The sequence below is a fragment of the Bos javanicus genome, chromosome 5 (assembly GCF_032452875.1).
Source record: "Bos javanicus breed banteng chromosome 5, ARS-OSU_banteng_1.0, whole genome shotgun sequence".
NCBI classification, from domain to species: domain Eukaryota; kingdom Metazoa; phylum Chordata; class Mammalia; order Artiodactyla; family Bovidae; genus Bos; species Bos javanicus.
Genome location: NC_083872.1, coordinates 79995361 through 80018152, shown reverse-complemented (window position 1 = coordinate 80018152; position 22792 = coordinate 79995361). Strand labels below are relative to the sequence as shown.

The 22792-nt window shown below is 38.9% G+C and overlaps 1 long non-coding RNA gene across 1 annotated transcript in view; it reads right to left on the bottom strand.

The window, feature by feature from the left end:
- Positions 1–1447: 1447 nt before the first annotated feature.
- The window catches only part of LOC133248936 (uncharacterized), an 87105-nt gene continuing 65760 nt past the window's right edge, over positions 1448–22792 (bottom strand). Inside the window, exon 4 of the long non-coding RNA XR_009736785.1 lies at positions 1448–1632. This is a non-coding gene — a long non-coding RNA (uncharacterized LOC133248936). The remainder of the gene's footprint in view (positions 1633–22792) is intronic.

The following is a 22792-nucleotide window of genomic DNA, read 5'->3' as shown; positions in this document are numbered from 1 at the left end:
AGCAGTGTTGATAAAACATCTCATTTCAAAGACAATGGGCTGCTTTTCTGGGTGCCTGATGTCCTCTGCCAGTATTCAGAAGTTGTTTTGTGGAATTTACTCAGCGTTCAAATGTTCTTTTGATGAATTTGTGGGGGAGAAAGTGGTCTCCCCGTCCTATTCCTCCTCCATTTTAGGACCGCCTCCTACATCTCAGATTTAAAACAGGGGAAGAAGAAGCCCTGAACCCAAAGCAATTTCATCCCAATGCAACCATAAAGAGAGGGACATGAACCAGAGGTATCTAATGGTGTTCTGATGTCCATTCTATTACTGTTCTCTTTACTTATGTTTGCTAGCCAAAAATTTTACCTAGAAGAATAAGCAGAAGGGCAGGGAAGGGTTCACTTCCCCTATGACTCCACCTCTGGATATCTTAAACCCAGGAACAAGCCATCCATCAGCAGGCAAGCAAATAGATAAATTGTATGGTACTTCCAAACTTGGCAATAAAAGAAAAGAACTACTGATCCCACAACATGGATGCATCTCCAAGTAACTAAGTTGTTGTTCAGTTGCCCTTTTGTGTCTGACTCTTTGCGGCCCCATGGACTTTAGCACACCAGGCCTCCCTGTCCCTCACCATCTCCCGAAATTTGCCCAAGTTCACGTAAATTGCACTGCTGATGCCATCCAGCCATCTCATCCTCTGATGCTCTCTTCTCCTTCTGCCCTCAATCTTTCCCAGCACCAGGGACTTTTCCAATGTGTTGGCTGTTTGCATCAGATGACCAAATATTAGAGCTCTAGCTTCAGCATCAGTCCCTCCAACAAGTAGTAACTATACTGAACATAAAAAGCCAGATGCTGAGGTATATGTGCTACATGACCCCACCTATTTGAAATACTTGATAAATCATTTGTAGTGACAAAGAGTAGGCCAGTGATTACCAGGGCTGCAAGTGGCTAGCCGGGAAGGAATACGATAGATTTTTCAGGGTGATGCAAGTACAAGGAATACTTTTGGGATTGGTAGAAATGCTCTACTTACTAATTTTGGTAGGGTCACATAGCATATAAATTTGTTCATTGAAATGTGCACTTAGGATGGATGCATTTTTATGTGTGCTAGTGGTAAAGAACCCACCTGCCAATGCAGGAGACGTAAGAGAGGCAGGTTCAATCCCTGGGTCAGGAAGATCCCCTGGAGGAGGACATGGCAACCCACTCCAGTAGTCTTGCCTGGAGAATCCCATGGACAGAGCAGCCTTGTGGGCTACAGTCCACAGGGTTGCAAAGAGTCGGACATGATTGAAGTGACTGAGCACACAAGCATTCTAGGTTGGACCTTGGATCAGAGAGAGGACTTTAGTGGAAACAGTGTCTAGTTTTGATAAGACCTATAGATTAGTTAATAACATCGTATCAGTGCTAGTTTTTTAGTTGGCATAATTTTTTCCCAATTTTTTTTCTGGCTAAAATAATTTCAAAGTTAAGAGTTAAAAAAAAAATTAAAATCCATCTGTTTTTTGAGCTGAGTTCACACAGGGGCCGTGGAAGATGTTTTGCAGCCTCAGCTTCCCACAGACCACAGCTTGTCCTCAAATAGATCACTTCATAGCTGGGGTCAAAGTCCTTCAGCAGAGGCAACTCCTATAAAACACAGTGCAATTTAAAGGGTATAAATAATGCTGAAACAAGAAGAAATAAATCTTTTTCTAGCCCAAACAAAACTCATCCAAAGAACAGGTCACATTCCCCATCTTGCTCTCAATGTAGCTTTATATTTAAGGTTTATATTTAAGGTATGATGATTTGATCATTGTTGTAGATGGGGGTAGAAAGTCAGGAATAAGTCACTCTCTACACAATCTTGCCAGCACCTTTAAAGTTAATTGTTCCTCAAAAAAAAAAAAAAAAAAAAAAACACCTAAAACATTAGGCAATGAAAGCCAGTGACTCCTGAAAAATGAAAGTAATCATCCCCAACTTACTGGCCTGGACAACGTGTCCAGACCACAGTGGAGATTGAGAAAGGTCTCCTGAGCTGGACTTGAACTGGGCATCCCAGCAGTTGACAGTGGCCAGAGATCATGGAGGAGAGAGCTACCTGGACAAAGTGCTCTGTAGTTCTTCACTTGAACCTCAGATTATTTTTACCTTGAGGACAAAGACCTGTGTCATGTTAAAAACAGCCTGTAGATTTTTTTGTAAAGCTTCACTTCCTAATGTATATTCAATTTGATTTTTTCTTTTATTTTGAATTTTCACTCACGTGGAAAGCTAGCTCCTTGGAAAAATGCCATAAATAACATTTTGAAGTAGAAACAAGAACCACATTGAGCCCAGCACTGAGTATTCGAGACATACATACAAACGTTATTCATGTCAGGATATAAAACTTGGCCTACCATGTCTATCAGCATTGCAGAAATAATGTATACAGCTTAATCATGGCTTATATACATGTAAACCATGCATTTCTTTAGGTTATGCAGTTTTTGAAACCTAATCCCTCCATAGACCCATAAGTCTATATTTGGTGGAAAGGATATTTACATTGGAAAGCTGTTAAAATCTAGAAATTCTGGTCTATTTTATTATGCAGTATGTTTGCATATTTGCTTTTCACATTTCTGATCAAATCAACCCAAGTGTATTTCCAATGCGAAAAATCAGGAATCAGTAGAAAATACCCCAGTTTGTCCAGCTGTAGTGGTCCATACTGTGCTGCATCCTGAGAATGAGGAATCCTGTTTGCAGGGCCCCACCCCCCACCCTGGTCCTCCAGGCAGTCTGAGTGTGGGAGTGAATAGCCACGACATGGCCACAAAGTCAAAGAACACACACTAAAATACAAACACAGATAAAAATAAAACAAAAACCAAATTTATCCCCCAAATCTTTGTGTCTTTATCAAAAGTAGTTTTTTGAGTTTTTAATTCAGACATAGTCTCTGGTTTCCTGTATGAGTCAGACTGCAAATAACAGTTGTGATTAGTGATGGCCCCAAATGATCTTCCCTCTAAGCAGGCAAGAGCTATTATCCCATTGTCTGCTGGAAAACATGGTCACATAGCCCAAAGTCACAGAGCAATTGAACAGAAGACCTGAAATGTCACTCGGGCCCAGTTGACCCCAGGAGCCTAAGCCTTTATCCATGGCAGTGATCTGTCTCTTTCTAGCCCTGAAATAATAACTTCATACTGGTCCAATTTACTCTCTGACTGGTCTTCCTAATGATGGTGGTGTTCTGATTCTTAAAATACTTTAATCAGGACTCTTTTTTTTTTTTTTGCAAACTTTTTAGTTTCAGTGCTCTGTGAATCTGGGTAAGTTTCTGGGCTTTCTGGGCCTGTTTCCACAGTGATCTCTACTGCTTCCTCTCATTCTAAGCTCTCAGAAAGTCTATTAATTTCCTCTTTACTGGAAGGCAAAGCACAATGAAACACACTTTTGTTCCAAAAGATAAAACTTTATTTGACTTTCAACATTCTCCTTGTTAATTCAGCATTTATATTGAGGTCAGACCATCACAATGCAGTTGTGAGAAGGTGCCTTGCTGAGGGGACAAATGAGGCAGAACCTGCATCTATCCTGGAGAAGGGAAGCCCATATACTAAATGTACAAAAGGTGTCCTCCACACAGCAATCATGTGTTCTGTGCCCACACTTCATTCTAAAGCATATATGGGTGTCCTGACCTCACTATTACTTAACACTTAGGGACTAGCAGCTTCATATTACTAACGACTTCACAGAGACTTGTTTGTGGGTGTGTGTGTTAAATCTCTTAAGTTGTGTCCGACTCTTTGACACCCCATGGACTGTTGCCCACCAGGCTCCTCTGTTCATGGGATTCTCCAGTCAAGAATGGAGTGGGTTGCCATTTCCTCTTCCAGGAGATCCTCCTGACCCAGGGATCAAACCCACGTCTCCTGCACTGCAGGCTGATTCTTTACCACTGAGCCATTAGGGAAGCTTCCATTTTGTTTACAGCCAATTTCATTTTCTCACTGATATGCTATTGCACTGTTACTATATTTCCAATCACCAAACCATGTGTGAATTAATTTCCAAATAAAGAAAATCATTTAATTTTTCTAGCTCTGTAGGAGCAATGAGTATCTTATCTGTGTTTCCATTCCATCCCAGGGCTTTACACAGTAAGCATTTAATTCATTCATTTGAATTTATGAAAGAAAAATTTTATTCATATCCTGTCTTTCAAAAATCTTAATAATATCATGATCATATTTAAAATAGTCATATTTTAAAAGATACACTTTTTGGCCTAAACCTGAGCCCATGGCCAAATAAAATTTCCTCTGAAAAATTTCTACCATAAAGTTGTAGCTTCTAAAATGTTACCAGTGAAACTAAATTGCCATCCTCCAATAAGCAGGTACAACACAAGCAATAAAGACTAACCAAAAGTGCAAATAAAAACACCAATACAGTATACTAACACATATATACAGAGAAGGCAATGGCACCCCACTCCAGTCCTCTTGCCTGGAAAATCCCATGGGCGGAGGAACCTGGTAGGCTGCAGTCCATGGGGTCACTAAGAGTCGGACACGACTGAGCGACTTCACTTTCACTTTTCACTTTCATGCATTGGAGAAGGAAATAGCAACCCACTCCAGTGTTCTTGCCTGGAGAATCCCAGGGACAGGGGAACCTGGTGGGCTGCTGTCTATGGGATCTCACAGAGTCGGACATGACTGAAGCGACTTAGCAGCAGCAGCAACGCATATATATGGAATTTAGAAAGATGGTAACAATAACCCTGTATGGGAGACAGCAAAAGAGACATAGATGTATAGAACAGTCTTTTGGACTCTGTGGGAGAGGGAGGAGGGGTATGATTTGGGAGAATGGCATTGAATCATGTATAATATCGTATAAGAAACGAATCACCAGTCCAGGTTTGATGCAGGATACAGGAAGCTTGGGGCTGGTACACTGGGATGACCCAGAGGGATGGTATGGGGAGGGAGGTGGGAGTGGGGTTCAGGATGGGGAGCACGTGTACACCCGTGGCGGATTCATGTTGATGTATGGCAAAACCAATACAATATTATAATTAGCCTCTAATTTAAATAAACAAATTAAAAAAAAAACCAGCACTTCCTTCATTTTTCCTTGAACATGTCTTTTGGATCTGAAATTCACCCACTGTCTATAAAAAATGTATCAAAGGCAAGTGTTTCTCTGGTGAAAAATAAATACTAACTGGTTTCAGCTCATTCATTCTGCAAATAGGAGAACTAGAATTTTCTCATCCATGAACGTGAAAGTGAAGTCATTCAGTCATGTCCAACTCTTTGCCACCCCATGAACTATAGCCGACCAGGCTCCTCCATCCATGGGATTTTCCAGGCAAGAATACTGGAGTGGGGTGCCATTTCCTTCTCCAGGGGATCTTTCCAACCCAGGGATTGAACCTGGGTCTCTCAGATTGTAGGCAGATGCTTTACCACCTGAGCCACCAGGGAAGTCCAATACTCATCCATAGAGTCAGACAAATTCAGCATACTGAAGTCAGCCAATATAACATACTTTATATTTTAATCTTAAAAAAATAACAAGAAGAAATGTAAGAAACAAGAGTTTCATAACGTCTAAGGCTATTTGGAATGAGCCTGTTTATTTAACTTATATGCAGAGTACATCATGAGAAATGCTGGACTGGAAGAAACACAAGCTGGAATCAAGATTGCCGGGAGAAATATCAATAACCTCAGATATGCAGATGACACCACCCTTATGGCAGAAAGTGAAGAGGAACTCAAAAGCCTCTTGATGAAAGTGAAAGTGGAGAGTGAAAAAGTTGGCTTAAAGCTCAACATTCAGAAAATGAAGATCATGGCACCCGGTCCCACCACTTCATGAGAAATAGATGGGGAAACAGTGGAAACAATGTCAGACTTTATTTTTCTGGGCTCCAAAATCACTACAGATGGTGACTGCAGCCATGAAATTGAAAGACGCTTACTCCTTGGAAGGAAAGTTATGTCCAACCTAGATAGCATATTCAAAAGCAGAGACATTACTTTGCCAACAAAGGTCCGTCTAGTCAAGGCTATGGTTTTTCCTGTGGTCATGTATGGATGTGAGAGTTGGACTGTGAAGAAGGCTGAGCACCGAAGAATTGATGCTTTTGAACTGTGGTGTTGGAGAAGACTCTTGAGAGTCCCTTGGACTGCAAGGAGATCCAACCAGTCCATTCTGAAGGAGATCAGCCCTGAGATTTCTTTGGAAGGAATGATGCTAAAGATGAAACTCCAATACTTTGGCCACCTCATGTGAAGAGTTGACCCATTGGAAAAGACTCTGATGCTGGGAGGGATTGGGGGCCGGAGGAGAAGGGGACGACAGAGGATGAGATGGTTGGATGGCATCACTGACTCAATGGACGTGAGTCTGAGTGAACTCCGAGAGTTGGTGATGGACAGGGAGGCCTGGCATGCTGCGATTTATGGGTTTGCAAAGAGTCGGACACGACTGAGCGACTGATCTGATCTGATCTGATTATGTACAATCTAATGGTTTTAAGAGTTCACTTATGAACCAAAAAAACTGCTTAGTTATTTACAGTGGAGGTTCATATTTTAAGAACTGAACTCAAATATAATATACATCATGGACAAAAAGAATTCAGGGAAGCCTGATGTGTTGCAGTACAAGGGGTCACAAAAAGTCAGAGATGACTTAGCTAGTGAACAACTGAACATCAAAAGGATTCTACCGTTAGTTTTAATTATATCATGTCTTGCTATATTGGACACTATGCTTGGTACCTACAATATTAATCCTATTTTAAAAGACAAAACCAAGCCATACCATTTGTGTCTACCATGTTTTTACTTATGAATCAACTTTATTGGATATAATTTACATGAAATAAAATGCACAAGTTATATGCATACATTTAGATACTTTTGGTCTGATATATACTTTTCCATCTCCTTTAGAAGTGTCCCTTTGAATTCAGTCCTGTCTTCCCCTGCATGAGGAACAGCTTTATGCAAACTGCATTTTTGGTCTGGCTTCTTTCACTCAGCATTATATTTTTAGGATGAATTCATATCAATGTATGTGTCTACCATGTTTTTACTTATGAATCAACTTTATTGGATATAATTTACATGAAATAAAATGCACAAGTTATATGCATACATTTAGATACTTTTGGTCTGATATATACTTTTCCATCTCCTTTAGAAGTGTCCCTTTGAATTCAGTCCTGTCTTCCCCTGCATGAGGAACAGCTTTATGCAAACTGCATTTTTGGTCTGGCTTCTTTCACTCAGCATTATATTTTTAGGATGAATTCATATCAATGTATGTATCAGCATTTCATAGATTTTTATTGCTAAGTATCATTTTATTGCATGGATATACCACAATTCATTCATAAATTCACTTGTTGATGGACATTTTGGATTGTCTCCATTTTGGATATTATGAATAAACTTTTCATAAATATTCACTTGCATGTCTTTTTGTGGACATGTCTTATGCTAATATTTAATTTCATTGAAAACTACCAATTATTTTTTAAATACTTGTACTAGTTTATGCTAGTAAACTAAACTCAGACATAAGAATGTCTGAGAGGTCCAGTTCCCTCACCACCTCACACTTAATATTGTGAGTCTTTAATTTTGACCATTCTAGCAGGCAAATCGTGCTCTTGTGTTTTAATTTGTATTTCCTTGACAAATCATGATGTCAAACATCATTTATGTGTTTATTGGTCATTTTTAGATCTAGTTTTCTGAAATGGTTGTTCAAATCTTAAGCCCAATTTTTCAAGTTGGTTGTGTGGCTTCTTACTATCATGCTATAAACTGTCTTCATCTATTTCGAATACAAGTCCTACATATCTACTCTGGTATTTTCCTCCAGTCTAAGGCTTGCCTTTTCATCTTTATTTTCTTTATAATGCTTTACACTTTGATGAAAGATAATTTATCAGTTTCTTTTCCTTTTATGTTTAGGGCTTTAACTCTCTTGTCTAAGAAATCTTTGCCTACTTCAACGTCACAAAAACACCATTTTTGGTCTCTTCCAAAAGTTTTATAGATTATGTCTATCAGCCATTTAGAATTAATTTCTGAATATTATATAAGGTGAGGGAGGGCTTCCCCAATGGCTCAGAGGTAAAGAATGCCTGGGTCGGGAAGATTCTCTGGAAGAGGACATGACAACCCACTCCAGTATTCTTGCTTGGAGAATCCCATTGACAGAGGAGACTGGCAGGCTACAGTCCATAGGGTCGCAAAGAGTCATACACCACTGAAGCGACTTCATACACACGCAGGCATGGCATAAGGGAATAACTGAGGTTGAAGTTTTCTCCCTATAAGGATATCCATTTCCTAGCACTATGTACTGACATAATAATCCTTTCCCCGTAATACAGTTTGGTATTCCAATTGCCAAATCATATGTGGGTCTGCTTCAGGTCTCTACTCTGCTGTTCTGGTCCGTATGTCATAGACCAAATCAGTAAGTTTTGAAATCACATATAAGTTCTCCAATATTTTCTTTTCATTAAAATTGCTCTAACCATTCGAAGTCCTTTGAATTCCCAAAATTTGCATTGTAAAATTTGGAAAAAAAATTTTTGTCAACAAGTCTGGTGGGATTTTAATTAGAATTACATTGAATCTTTAGATCAATTTGAAGTGAATTGACATTTTAGCCACATTTGATGTTTTGAATCATGAACATGGTATATGTCTACATTTATTTTTTCTTCACTGATTTCTCTCAGCAATGTTTTGTAAATTTCAGTGTGTAGCTTTGGCATATATTTTGATAAAAAGTATCCCTAAGTATGTCATGTTTGGGGCTACTGTAAATGATATTATTTTAATTTCATTTTGAAGTTGCTCATTGCTAGTATATGGAAATACTTCATTCATTTTCTATCCAGTCACTTTCTAAATTCACTTATTAGTTGTAACAGCTTTTTTATATATAGATTTTTTTACAATGTCTAATTTCATGATCACATTGTTTGAGAGTAAATCCAGTTTTGATTCTTTTCCAATATGTATGCATTTTATTTTTTCTTTGTTGTTTTACACTTGCTAGGACCTCCAGTACAATGCTGAATACACATGATGAGAGTAGTCATCCTTATCTTTTTCCCAATTTTGTTCAGACTTTCCACTAAGATACTAGTTTTATAGTTTTTATAGATGTGCTTTATCAAGAAAGTTCCCTTTGATTTTTGATTTTCTGAGAGTTGTTTCATTAAATCATGAATGGATATATAATAGATTTTTGTCAAATGTATTTCTACATCTATTTAGATGATCATGTGAGTACTTTAAAATTTTTTCTTATTATGTTAATATGGTATCTATTAATATAGATAAGCCAATTATTTACACATATGTGTGTCCTTGTGTATGGGTATGTGTATTTACCACCATCTTGTCTTGTTGAGATAAACCCCATTAGATCATGATGGTGTATTATCTTTATATGTATGGTTGAATTCAATTTGGTAATATTTTTTTTACACATGATGATGATAATCTCAAATTTGTCCCATGTCAAACAATGTTTACTTCTTCTCATTCATCATCCCCATTCAACCAAAACCACATATTCCTGCCTTACTCATTTTTAGTCTTCAGTCTCATTAACTTTCTGGAGTAATCAATAGTGCTGGTCATCTTCTCCTTCCTGAAATTCCCATTCATTGCTTTCCTGACCTTCCTTGTACTATACATATCATTCTCTGTGATTTCCTTTGAGTCTACTACTGGTCCCCCTTTTTCCTGTAGACTTGTAGCACTTGTCATAGGCTCTGCCTTGATATGCCTCCTACCTTTACAAGAACACAGCCTGCCTCCCTAGATTTCTATCATAAGATTCTCTTTGCATTGTCAGTGTCACACCATCCTCTCACAATAGATACCAAGAAGTATTTGTGGATGACAGCAAGTGTAGTTTGTGAAAACTTCTCTAGTATTTCTAAGAAATTTGGTCTTCAAAGTCCTCTGCTTGCATGATACATATTTTTCTGAAGACATTTATATATAAGCTGTCTCTTCATTCTTATATTTTTTTCAGAACTCTTAGGAAAACTAGGAAGAGACTTTTCTTCTGTAGCTGATCCATTATCCCATTTGGTTGACCCTCCAAAACAGTCACACTTCAGCACTGACTCTTGTCTCAGACACTGACACTCTTGCACAGACCTCTGACATTACCCATCACTGTATCACCAAATCCAAATAAATATCTCAGTCTTGCTACAGTCTTTCATTATCTTGAAAATCTGAATACCTCTGTTATGAATCCAACTCTTATCTGTTAAGTCAAGAAGGAAATGAGTAAAGAGAGGGTTAAAATCTCAATGATAGAATGAACCCTTCACCCTCCAGTTATGAACAATTAGGCTTGTCAGCATTCCCTTCAGGAAACTCCTGCTGCTTTATTAGGACTAATAGGCAATGGAATTTTGACCCTTTGATACTTGGGGCTATAAATCTACCATCAAGACAAGAGAGGACAAGCTATGTGCACAAGCACAATCTTTATGGACCCCACAAGACGCCCAACTTAGGAATGTCCTTTTTGTTCCAAGGTAGGAGTGAGAGGAGATGAAAGAATTAGATATGGACTAAGGAATAATTTTCATTTAACCAAATTTACAATAGGGCAGGTAACAGCTGTGCAAAGCAATATCTGTAATTTCTATGGTGTGTCAACCAAAGAATTTTTGCGTATGTAAAGTTCTTTCCTTTATAGGTCTAGACAAGATTTTATTACTTTCATTGAAATTTATAAATTGTTTTGTATACATTCTTCTACATGAAAATAGTACTTCCACTTTTGGCAGAGAACACAGTAAAGGTGAAGGAAACAAATGAAATTTTAGTGTGCCTTGTTCTTAATAAGAACCTATATGAAAGAACAAAAAAGTTTTATTAAACCATAAAGGCTTCTGTGGTGGTTGGTAAAGAATCCGCTTGCAATGCAGAAGACTGGGGTTCTTTCCCTGGATTGGGAAAATCCCCTGGAGAAGGGAATGACTACTAATTCCAGTATTCCTGCCTGGAGAATTCCATGGACAGAGGAACCTGGCAAGCTACAGTTCCATGACGTCGCAGAGTCAGACATGACTAACACTTTCACTTCACTTTCAAAATGTTTTTAATTCCCTTTGAATGCTGATTTATTCTGAAAGGCTCCATGTTTAAGTCAACAAATCAGATAAACATAGCTTCTTTTTACACATTAGTTTAATAAAAATTCATATAACTCTAACCAAAATTTTGTTTTCAAACTTAAATTATTTTCAAAGCCAAGAAGTCCATAATTGTTTTAATTCATGACCAAAAAGCTTTTAAACTGGTCGAGTGTTCATCAAGAAATGTTTTCAGCTTCCCAACTGGTGGTACAGATCCCTATTTTTAATTCTGTTAGGAGAAAATATCTTAAATATCTGATGGTCTCTTTCTAATTCTCCTATATTGAAAATTGTTTGGTCATGTCTTCACTCTCAAAAACTCCCAGAAGGATCTTTCAAGAACATCAATCATTCTCATTACTTCCTTGTTTAACATCTTCAACACTTCCCCATAGAATTCATAATAAAATTCAAATACCTTCCCATGGCTTACATCATCCTTCATGATTTGGTTCTAACAGCATTTCTGTCTTCCTGCATTTACAGAGGCAGTATCTTTATGAGGTCAAGAATTCTACCCATGACATTTTTATTTCTGTGTCCTAACACCTGTCATGAACACGTAATGCTTCAAAACAGGTGGGTGGATGAATGAATGAATGAGTAATTTCATGTCTTTGAGGCCTTTGTTCATTGTTCTTTGATGGTACTCTCATTAGAAAGAGTTCATATGATCTTTATTAGGATAATTTCGTTCTTCTGGAAGGAATTCTGGAAAGTTTGATTTATCTGCATATCTGTTAATTCAATAACATTTTGAATAAGATTAAGAATTTCAGGTCAATAGTTTTAATTTAATTTAATTAATTATTGTGCTCTATTCACAATAATTTCTCCAAAAAATTGAACAAAGCTGAATTTTGCTATTTTCTACATATCATCCTCATATGCTTTCTAATGAAATTGATTTTCTTGTCTTTTTTTAAGATTTATTTTTATGTATTTACTTACTTGGCTGCATCAAGTCTTAGTTGTGGCATGTAGAATATTTAGTTGTGGCATGTGAACTCTCAGTTGTGGCATGTGGTTGGTGTCTAGTTGCCTAACCAGTGATCACACTCAGCTCTCCTGCATTAAGAAAGTGGAGTCTTGGCCACCAGAAAAGTCCCTGAAATCAATTTTTGAAGATGTCTTGTATGAGGCACTACCACAGAAGAAGATAGAATTGTGGCTTAAAACAACTGAGTTTTTGGTGCTCAAATAACACCACCACCAGCTTTCAAAGAAAGATGCACCTAATAGTCAGAAAGAGCTTCATGGAGAGACTGAAACTGATCCGACACCTGCAGGAAAGAAGGGATTTAGAGGGGGCAGGTGTGCACTTCCCAGAGGGCAAGAGCTCAAGAAACTGGGAATATTAAATGCAGAGACAAGAGCAAAGTAATGCAATTCTATACAACCCTCCTCACTATTCCCTTTATGTTGAGGCATTAGTGTAATAGGATTACATATTCCTTCTGCACAATTCCACTTTAATTTTATCACCATTCTAAAGCCATTAAAAATACACTCTGGCTCCTCACTGAGCCACAATGCTAATTAGGTAGTGCCATTAGCATCAGGGCTTAGTCTGAAGTAATTACTTTGAGCTACATTTTGGCTTCTTTACTGAAATGTGGGGATGTGAAGAAGTGATTCTGGAAGTACTTTAATAGGGTTTAGCACAGATGCTTTCATCTGGAACACTGAGTCCAGGAATCATCAACCACTTAGGGATGGTTATGCATAAAAATGATTATTTCTGTGCAAAATTAATGACTAGAATCAGATTCCCAGTTCCCTGAATTATATTGTTGACACTATTGATGACACTCTCTAATGGCATTTTTGGTAAACTTTAGTTTCTGTGCTGTGGTTTCTCACTCTGCAAAGCACCGCCTCCCTTTTTTGTAAGTTAATGGAGTTTTTTTTTTTGCTATAATTCTTGTTTTGTTTTTAAAATTGTGACCAAAAAGTAAGAAGAAAGGTAAGGGAAATGAGGGCTTCCCTGGTGGCTAGGTCGGTAAAAATCTGTCTGCAATGCAGGAAACAGGGTTTGATTGCTGGGTCAGCAAGATTCCCTGGAGAAGGAAATAACAACCCACTCCAGTATTCTTGCCTGGAGAATCCATCCCATGAACTGAGGGGCCTGAAGGGCTGCAGTCCATAGGGTCTGAAAGACTCAGACACAACTGAAGCAACTGAGCATACATGCAAGGGAAATGAAGGCTATAGATTAGGCTTTATCTATGAAATGTGATGTGGAAGGAAGTGCAATGGTGAGAGAAAATAAAAAACTCCTAGCAGAAAAGTGGACTTTTTTGTGGGAAGTGTGATTAGGAGTTGTGGAAGAAGATGTCAGTATTTCTGTCCTTGAGAAGATAAAACATACCTGGGGGCCATGCTGGGTCTCATGAAGTGAATATGCGTGTGTGAGGAGTGGGGCAGTGGAAGTGAGAAATAGATTTAAGGGACTAGATCTGATAGATAGAGTGCCTGATGAACTATGGACGGAGGTTGGTGACATTGTACAGGAGACAAGAATCAAGACCGTCTCAAAGAAAAAGAAATGCAAAAAAGCAAAATGACTGTCTCAGGAGGCCTTACCAATAGCTGTGAAAAGAAGACAAGTGAAAAGCAAAGGAGAAAAGGAAAGATATACCATTTGAATGCAGAGTTCCAAAGAATAGCAAGAAGAGATAAGAAAGCCTTCTTCAGCGATCAATGCAAAGAAATAGAGAAAAACAATAGAATGGGAAAGACTATAGATCTCTTTAAAAAATTCGAGATACCAAGGGAACATTTCATGCAAAGATGGGCTTGATAAAGGACAGAAATGGTATGGACATAACAGAAGCAGAAGATATTAAGAAGAGGTGGCAAAAATACACAAAAGAACTGTACAAAAAAGATCTTCACGACCCAGATAATCATGATGGTGTGGTCACTCACACTCATGTAGAGCCTGACATCATGGAATGTGAAGTCAAGTGGGCCTTAGGAATCATCACTAAGAACAAAAATAGTGGAGATGATGGAATTCCAGTTGAGCTATTTCTTAAAAATCTTAAAAGATGATGCTGTGAAAGTGCTCCACTCAATATGCCAGCAAATTTGGAAAACTCAGCAGTGGCCACAGGACTGGAAAAGGTCAGTTTTCATTCCAATCCCAAAGAAAGGCAATGCCAAAGAATGCTCAAACTACTGCACAATTGCACTCATCTCACATGCTAGTAAAGTAATGCTCAAAATTCTCAAAGTCAAACTTCAGCAATATGTGAACCATGAACTTTCAGATGTTCAAGCTGGTTTTAGTAAAGGCAGAGGAATCAGAGATCAAATTGCCAACATTCGCTGGATCATCAAAAAAGTGAGTTTCAGAAAAACATCTATTTCTGCTTTATTGACTATGCCAAAGCTTTTGACTGTGTGGTTCACAATAAACTGTGGAAAATTCTGAAGGAGAAGGGAATACCAGACCACCTGACCTGCCTCTTGAGAAATCTCTATGCAGGTCAGGAAGCAACAGTTAGAACTGGACATGGAACAACAGACTGGTTCCAAATAGGAAAGGGAGTACGTCAAGGCTGTATATTGTCACCCTGCTTATTTAACTTCTATGCAGAGTACATCATGAGAAACGCTGGGCTGGAAGAAGCACAAGCTGGAATCAAGATTGCCGGGAGAAATATCAATAACCTCAGATATGCAGATGACACCACCCTTATGGCAGAAAGTGAAGACGAACTAAAGAGCCTTTTGATGAAAGTGAAAAAGGAGAGTGAAAAAGTTGGCTTAAAGCTCAACATTTAGAAAACTAAGATCATGGCATCTGGTCCCATTACTTCATGGCAAATAGATCGGGAAACAGTGGAAACAGTAGTTGACTTTATTTTGGGGGGCTCCAAAATCACTGCAGATGGTAACTGCAGCCATGAAATTAAAAGATGCTTACTCCTTGGAAGGAAAGTTATGACCAACCTAGACAGCATATTAAAAAGCAGAGACATTACTTTGTCAACAAAGGTCCATCTAGTCAAGGCTATGGTTTTTCCAGTGGTCATGTATGGATGTGAGAGTTGGACTGTGAAGAAAGCTGAGTGCCGAAGAATTGATGCTTTTGAACTGTGGTGTTGGAGAAGACTCTTGAAAGTCCCTTGGACTGCAAGGAGATCCAACCAGTCCATCCTAAAGGAGATCAGTCCTGGGTGTTCACTGGAAGGACTGATATTGAAGCTGAAACTCCAATACTTTCACCACCTGATATGAAGAGCTGATTCATTTGAGAAGAACCCTGATGCTGGGAAACATTGAAGGCAGGACGAGAAGGGGATGACAGATGATGAGATGGTTGGATGGCATCACTGACTCAATGGACATGGGTTTGGGTGGACTCCAGGAGTTGGTGATGGATAGGGAGTCCTTGCCTGCCGCGGTTCATGGGGTCTCAAAGAGTCGGACATGACTGAGCAGCTGAACTGAACTGAACTGAACTGAGGAGTGGGGAGGATTAGAGAGAAAGCAATTACTGGACCAAAGGCAAAATGATCCCAAACAGATACAAAGTGAATGTTTAGGGGGTGATGTTGGGATGTCTTGGTTTTACTCTGCAGTATCAATCACGTATGCAGGTCACCCAACACCAAAGGGCCCTCCCCATGATGGGCACAGTGACAGTCCTTCCTTGGCTTGGCTTCTTCACCAACCATCCTTATTTTCATCCTGATGAGATTCATGAGACACAAAGATGATGCTTGGCTCGTGGGTATTGTGTCCCCTAGAACAGAGCTTTCCTAGCTGCTATTATGCATTTCTTTTAGCCTCTCACCATTATGCTCCCATACAAATCTCATCTTCCTCTGCTCTCCACCCAGGACATCCTGTGCTCCAAGGCTATCACTCAGAGCCCTGCTACTTGTCTCAGGGCTGCCCTTTATTCTTTTTGAAAACCTTTGTTCCCATCACAAATTCTAACATCCTCCTCTTCCCAGCTTGTCATGGCTGCAGCTATTCACCTACTGACATTGGGTAAAGTACTTTTTTCTCTCACAAGAGGAGTTGTTGTTGTTTAGTCACTAAATGGTGTGTGATTCTTTTGCAACCCCATGGACTCTAGTCCACCAGGTTCCTCTGTCCAGGAGATTTTCCAGGGAAGAATACTGGAGTGAGTTGCCATTTCCTTCTCCAGGGGATCTTCCCAACCCAGGTATCAAACCCAGTTCTCCTGCACTGCAGGCAAATTCTTTGCCACTGAGCCACCTGGGAAGCCCCACAAGGGGAAAAGTTGAGACAAAAGAGCAATTGGGGAAGTTCCTCAGATGTTTATGTTACCCTTGCATTGGTTTTAGCATCACCTTTCTTGCTGATTCTGCTCTTCAGATGACCTTGACAGGGTTTCTCCTCACAACTCATTTTCCATGTCAGGCCTCCCTTCACTGAGAAGCCCTCCTTTCTAGCTGCCTACTCCCACTTCCCCTTTTCTCCAACTCCCACATCACTACATTGATAGCTATGGGTTTGATTCTTCATTTTCCTGGGCTAAACTGTATACACCCTGAGGTAGCAGTCATGGTATATGTCTTCTTTTCTACCCCTCCAGGTGGTTACTTGTTTACAACAGATATAGAATGAGTCTCAATTAGTACAAGACACTGTAAGGAGACAAAGAGATATATTCATTCCACAGTGATATTTTGAATTCTTATTATGTGGACCCTGGCCTCCTGCAGCTTTCAATCCAGTGATGGAGATGTCATACAAATATTTAATTTACAAACAGTGGTAAAATTACCTCAGAAAGCTATTGAATGCCATAATGAGCTCGTAATGGGGTCACCTTACTTAGTTTGAGGGAACATGTTTTTGCTTTGGCACAGCGTGAATTAACAAATGAATGAGTAAATGAATGAATACAGCTAAGAAGAACAGGAAATATGTGCAAGGAAGCTCCCAACAAATCTAACACTTTCTTTATTAAAAAACCCATGTGGAATTCAAAAAGAAAAACTACTAATCATAATCAATAAAAATCATAAAATAAATAATTTGACTGGAAGTAACTTTAGACATCATCCAAATTTGTACTATTAGCATCTGAGGAACCCTTAAGAATTCTAAGACAAATAAATGTTTGCAGACAATTGCAGTGAGACCCCCGCTAAAGCTCAAGAATGCCATGATGAGTTAAAAAGCATTTTTCTTACAATACTTTTAGATATATGACATATACAGTCAAGGTAAATAATAGTTTTCCAGTCAGAGCTACAGCATACCCAGAATAGCAGGTCCTCCCCAAAACTTTGATTTGTTCAATAAACTCCTAAGAAAAGAAGTTCTCCTTGAAAAAAATATCCACAAGGGTCTAAAGACAAATCTAGAATATATTCTCTTAAACTTTGTTTGGCGGTGGGGGGGAGACGCCAAAAAGGAGAACAATCAGTTAAAAAGACAGATTCAAGATGTTTGGAACATTTACAAATCAAATCCATACCTTAAGTAGGAACAAGTCAAAACAAAAAGTTATCTTAGTTTTCTTTTGAGTAAAGTGAGTTATTTTATTTCTCTTGTAAACATGGGAATAAAAGAAAGTACTGTGTCTGCCAAGTGTACATGCTTCCAGACTAGTTCTCTCTAGTAGGAGAAAAATCAGCATGAAAAGATACTGAACAAGTGTAGAAACACAAAATAAGAGAGATTAAGTCATTGTTTTTGTTTCTTTTTACACCACGTAATGAAAAACATAAGTTTCAAATTTACAGAAAAGTTTCAAAATGTAAGGAACCCATTTTATAGAGTGGTTATAAAGACATAGATTTTGGACCCAAACTGCTGCAACAAATAAATTTTAATCCTTTTTTGAACTGAATAGCCTTGGTCTATGCATTTAACATTTCAGAGCATACTTTCCTCTTCTGCAAAATGGGAATAATAATAATAATAACAATAGCAATAATTATAGCCTCATGTAGAGCTCAGTAAATATTAAATAAAAAATAATCCATATAAAATACTTAGAAGGATACTTGACACATTTCAAAAATGCAAGAAAGAAAGTAGAAAAGAGAAAAAAGAAAGAAAAAATATTTCCACATTAGAGAGAGCTAAGAAGAGAGTAAGATGTTTCCATATAAAACTACATCTTTTAAAATACTTTTAAAATATAATATCAGAAACAAAGGTTGAGAAAAAGAAATCTCACAGATGTCCAAAAGAAAGAAGCAAAACATGGAAAAGAAACCAGAGAACTCTGATGGTTGAACTCGTCTGAGCCACAAAAATGACTACCCACTCCAGTATTCTTGGGGCTTCCCTAGAGGCTCAGATGGTAAAAAATCTGCCTATAATGCAGGAGACCCAGGTTCAAGCACTGGATCAGGAAAAACCCCTGAAGAAGGGAATGGCTACCCACTCCAGTATTCTTGCCTGGAGAATTCCATGGACAGAGGAGCCTGGTAAGCTACAATCCATAAGGTCCCAAAGAGTCGGACACAAGTGAGCAACTAACACTCCATTAAAAAAGAAAACTTGAATAGCTCTATGTTTATTGATGCTGACATGTAATATTTACAATATACATAAATGTATGAGGTTTATAATATACATCAGTTCAGTTCAGTTCAGTTCAGTCACTCAGTCATGTCTGACTCTTTGCAACCCCATGAACCACAGCACTCCAGGCCTCCCTGTCCATCACCAACTCCCGGAGTTCACTCAGACTCACATCCATTGAGTCGGTGATGCCATCCAGCCATCTCATCCTCTGTTGTCCCGTGCTCCTCCTGCCCTCTATCTTTCCCAGCATCAGGGTCTTTCCCAATGAGTCAGCTCTTCGCATCAGGTGGCCAAAGTACTGGAGTTTCAGCATCAACATCAGTCCTTCCAATGAACACCCAAGACTGATCTCTTTTAGGATGGACTGGTTGGATCTCCTTGCAGTCCAAGGGACTCTCAAGAGTCTTCTCCAACACCACAGTTCAAAAGCATCAATACTTTGGTGCTCAGCTTTCTTTATAGTCCAACTCTCACATCCATATATGACTACTGGAAAAACCATAGCCTTGACTAGATGGACCTTTGCTGACAAAGTAATGTCTCTGCTTTTTAATATGCTGTCTAGGCTGGTCATAACTTTCCTTCCAAGGAGTAAGCGTCTTTTAATTTCATGGCTGCAATCTCCATCTGCAGTGATTTTGGAGCCCCCCAAAATAAAGTCAGCTACTGTTTCCATTGTTTCCCCATCTATTAGCCATGAAGTGATGGGACCGGATGCCATGATCTTAGTTTTCTGAGTGTTGAGTGTTAAGCCAACTTTTTCACTCTCCTTTTTCACTTTCATCAAGAGGCTCTTTAGTTCTTCTTCACTTTCTGCCATAAGGGTGGTGTCATCTGCATATCTGAAGTTATTGATATTTCTCCCGGCAATCTTGATTCCAGCTTGTGCTTCTTCCAGCCCAGTATTTCTCATGATGTACTCTGCATAGAAGTTAAATAAGCAGGGTGACAATATACAGCTTTAACATACTCCTTTCCTATTTGGAACCAGTTTGTTGTTCAATGTCCAGTTCTAACTGTTGCTTCCTGGCCTGCATACAAATTTCTCAAGAGGCAGATCAGATGGTCTGGTATGCCCATCTCTTTCAGAATTTTCCACAGTTTATTGTGAACCACACAGTCAAAGGCTTTGGCATAGTCAAGAAAGCAGAAATAGATGTTTTTCTGGAACTCTCTTGCTTTTTTGATGATCCAGCAGACGTTGGCAATTTGATCTCTGGTTCCTCTGCCTTTTCTAAAACCAGCTTGAACATCTGGAAGTTCACGGTTCATGTATTGCTGAAGTTTGACTTCGAGAATTTTGAGCAATACTTTACTAGCGTGTGAGATGAGTGCAATTGTGCAGTAGTTTGAGCATTCTTTGGGATTGGAATGAAAACTGACCTTTTCCAGTGCTGTGGCCACTGCTGAGTTTTCCAAATTTGCTGGCATATTGAGTGTAGCACTTTCACAGCATCATCATAAATGAACATAAATCACAATGAAAAATTAAAAATGCTATCAAATGTCTCACCATCTTATGAAAACATAAGTGAAGAAAATTATGCACAAAAAAGACAGGCACTCCCATAATGAGGCAAGTTATCTTGAGTAAGTCTGAAATGGCTGATTTGCTAAGGGAGGGACCAACATTATGATAGGACCAGCTTAAAGGTTTTTTTGGCAGCTTTGCACTAAACATGTTGGGCCCCTCACTGGTCTGCTGTGCCGAGCACAGTTTGTCCCTTTTCAGAGAAGCAAGCAGAGTTTACAGCTGACTTCTGTTCCTATTGATTCTACTGAACAAGGTCCCTTAATCAAGCAGCTGACACACAGCTAGCTGGCTTCCAGACTGAGCTACTCCAAACTCAGCCCGCACCCCCTGGCCAGGGTCTGCCGAGAATCTGTAGGCCTGTAAGGACACAGTGGATGCCTTGTAAGTCACTTGGCTGCTCATGCTCCCACTGCATGCCAATTAGTCTGCAGGCTGCTCTTTTTCTGCTGCCATCAGAACCACACTCCTGAATCAGGGATGTCTCAGGAACCACATGACCGAGACACCAAGTGCTGATGCTGATGCCCAGTGTCTGTCATCAACCTGGACCTCAAATGGCCTTGGCAAACCCTGAACCCTTAGCAGACCATTTTCAGAATAGGTACTATGAAAGTTACCTATTTTACAAGGTAAGAAGAGGAAGTATTTACACACGATTTTTGTGATGATTGTGGGGTGTGGGTGGAATAAACAAGTATTCAAAGTAAATAGATTTCTGAGTTTAATCCAAATGTTGTTTTTCTGTTCCTTCTAACCTACTGAAATGTTCTTCATTGTTCTATAAATTCTAATGCTAAAAAATTAAACACATTGAGCTAGGGTTTTGTCAATTTTTGTTATTTAGTTGCTAAGTTGTGTCCAACTCTTTGTGACACAGTGGACTGTAGCCCTCCAGGCTCCTCTATCCATGGGATTTTCCAGGCAAGAATACTGGAGTGGGTTGCCATTTCCTTCTCCATGAGATCTTCCTGATTCAGGGGTTGAACCCAAGTCTCCTGAATTGCAGGCAGATTCTTTACTACTGTGCCACCTTGGAAGCACCCTAGTTTTTTTTAACTCAAGTTATAAACTAAAAATGATAATATATTTCTAACATGGCTATAATGAGTGAGTTAATGAAATCAGAGGAGTGTACATAGGAAATACTCAGGGATATGGGGCTGAGAGGCAGGGCATGAAAGATAAACTGTTGAGCTTCTGCATGCTCTTGGCAAAATCCTCCCAAAGCCACTTTACAGATTGCCCTATATTTTCTGGCTCATCTCAACATACTCTTTTCATAAGGCCCCACCATTCTCAAATGTACTGCAGCCAGCCGTGGGGAAAAAAAAATACATGGAAGAGAAGCCTAAAAATGAATGGCACTTTCAGATCATTTACAACAAACAGAAAACACACTAAGAGAATCGACAGTGTAGAAAGATAAGTATTGTATGATCTCTCTTACACGCGGATTTTAAAACAGCTGAGCTTGTAGAAACAAAGAGTATAATGGAGCTGGAGGATGGAGAGATATCAGACAAAAAGTGCAAACTTGCAGTTATAAGATGACTAAATTCTGGGGATCTAATGTGCGTATGGCAACCACAGTTAGGAGTACTGTGTTGTATATCTGAAATTTGCTAAGATAATAGACCTTAAGTGTTCTTAACACAAAAAAGAAAACTGGTAACTATGTGAGGTAATGGATTTCTTAATTAGTTTGATTGTGGCAATCATTTCACTATATATATGTACATCAAATCATCATGTTGTCCTTAAATATATGCAACCAAGCAGGACCTTATGGGGCTTTCCCAGGACAGGACCTTCCCCAAGCTTTAGTCTCTAAGACTTCCCCTGAGTCACAAAAACCTGGCTTAAGAGTTAATCAAATTATATATATAATCAAATAATAATCAAAATTATTCCAATTTTTTTTTAACTTTGAGAAGTCATGATTTTATTTTATTTTTTTTTCTTTTCTCTTTTTATTTTGTTGTTGTTGTTGTTTTTTTTTTTTATTCTTCCAATTTTATTTTATGTTTAAACTTTACATAATTGTATTAGTTTTGCCAAATATCAAAATGAATCCGCCACAGGTATACATGTGTTCCCCATCCCGAACCCTCCTCCCTCCTCCCTCCCCATGCCATCCCTCTGGGTCGTCCCAGTGCACCAGCCCCAAGCATCCAGCATCATGCATCGAACCTGGACTGGCAACTCGTTTCCTACATGATATTTTACATGTTTCATTGCCATTCTCCCAAATCTTCCCACCCTCTCCCTCTCCCACAGAGTCCATGAGACTGTTCTATACATCAGTGTCTCTTTTGCTGTCTCGTACACCGGGTTATTGTTACCATCTTTCTAAATTCCATATATGTGCGTTAGTATACTGTATTTATGTTTTTCCTTCTGGCTTACTTCACTCTGTATAATAGGCTCCAGTTTCATCCACCTCATTAGAACTGATTCAAATGTATTCTTTTTAATGGCTGAGTAATACTCCATTGTGTATATGTACCACAGCTTTCTTTATCCAT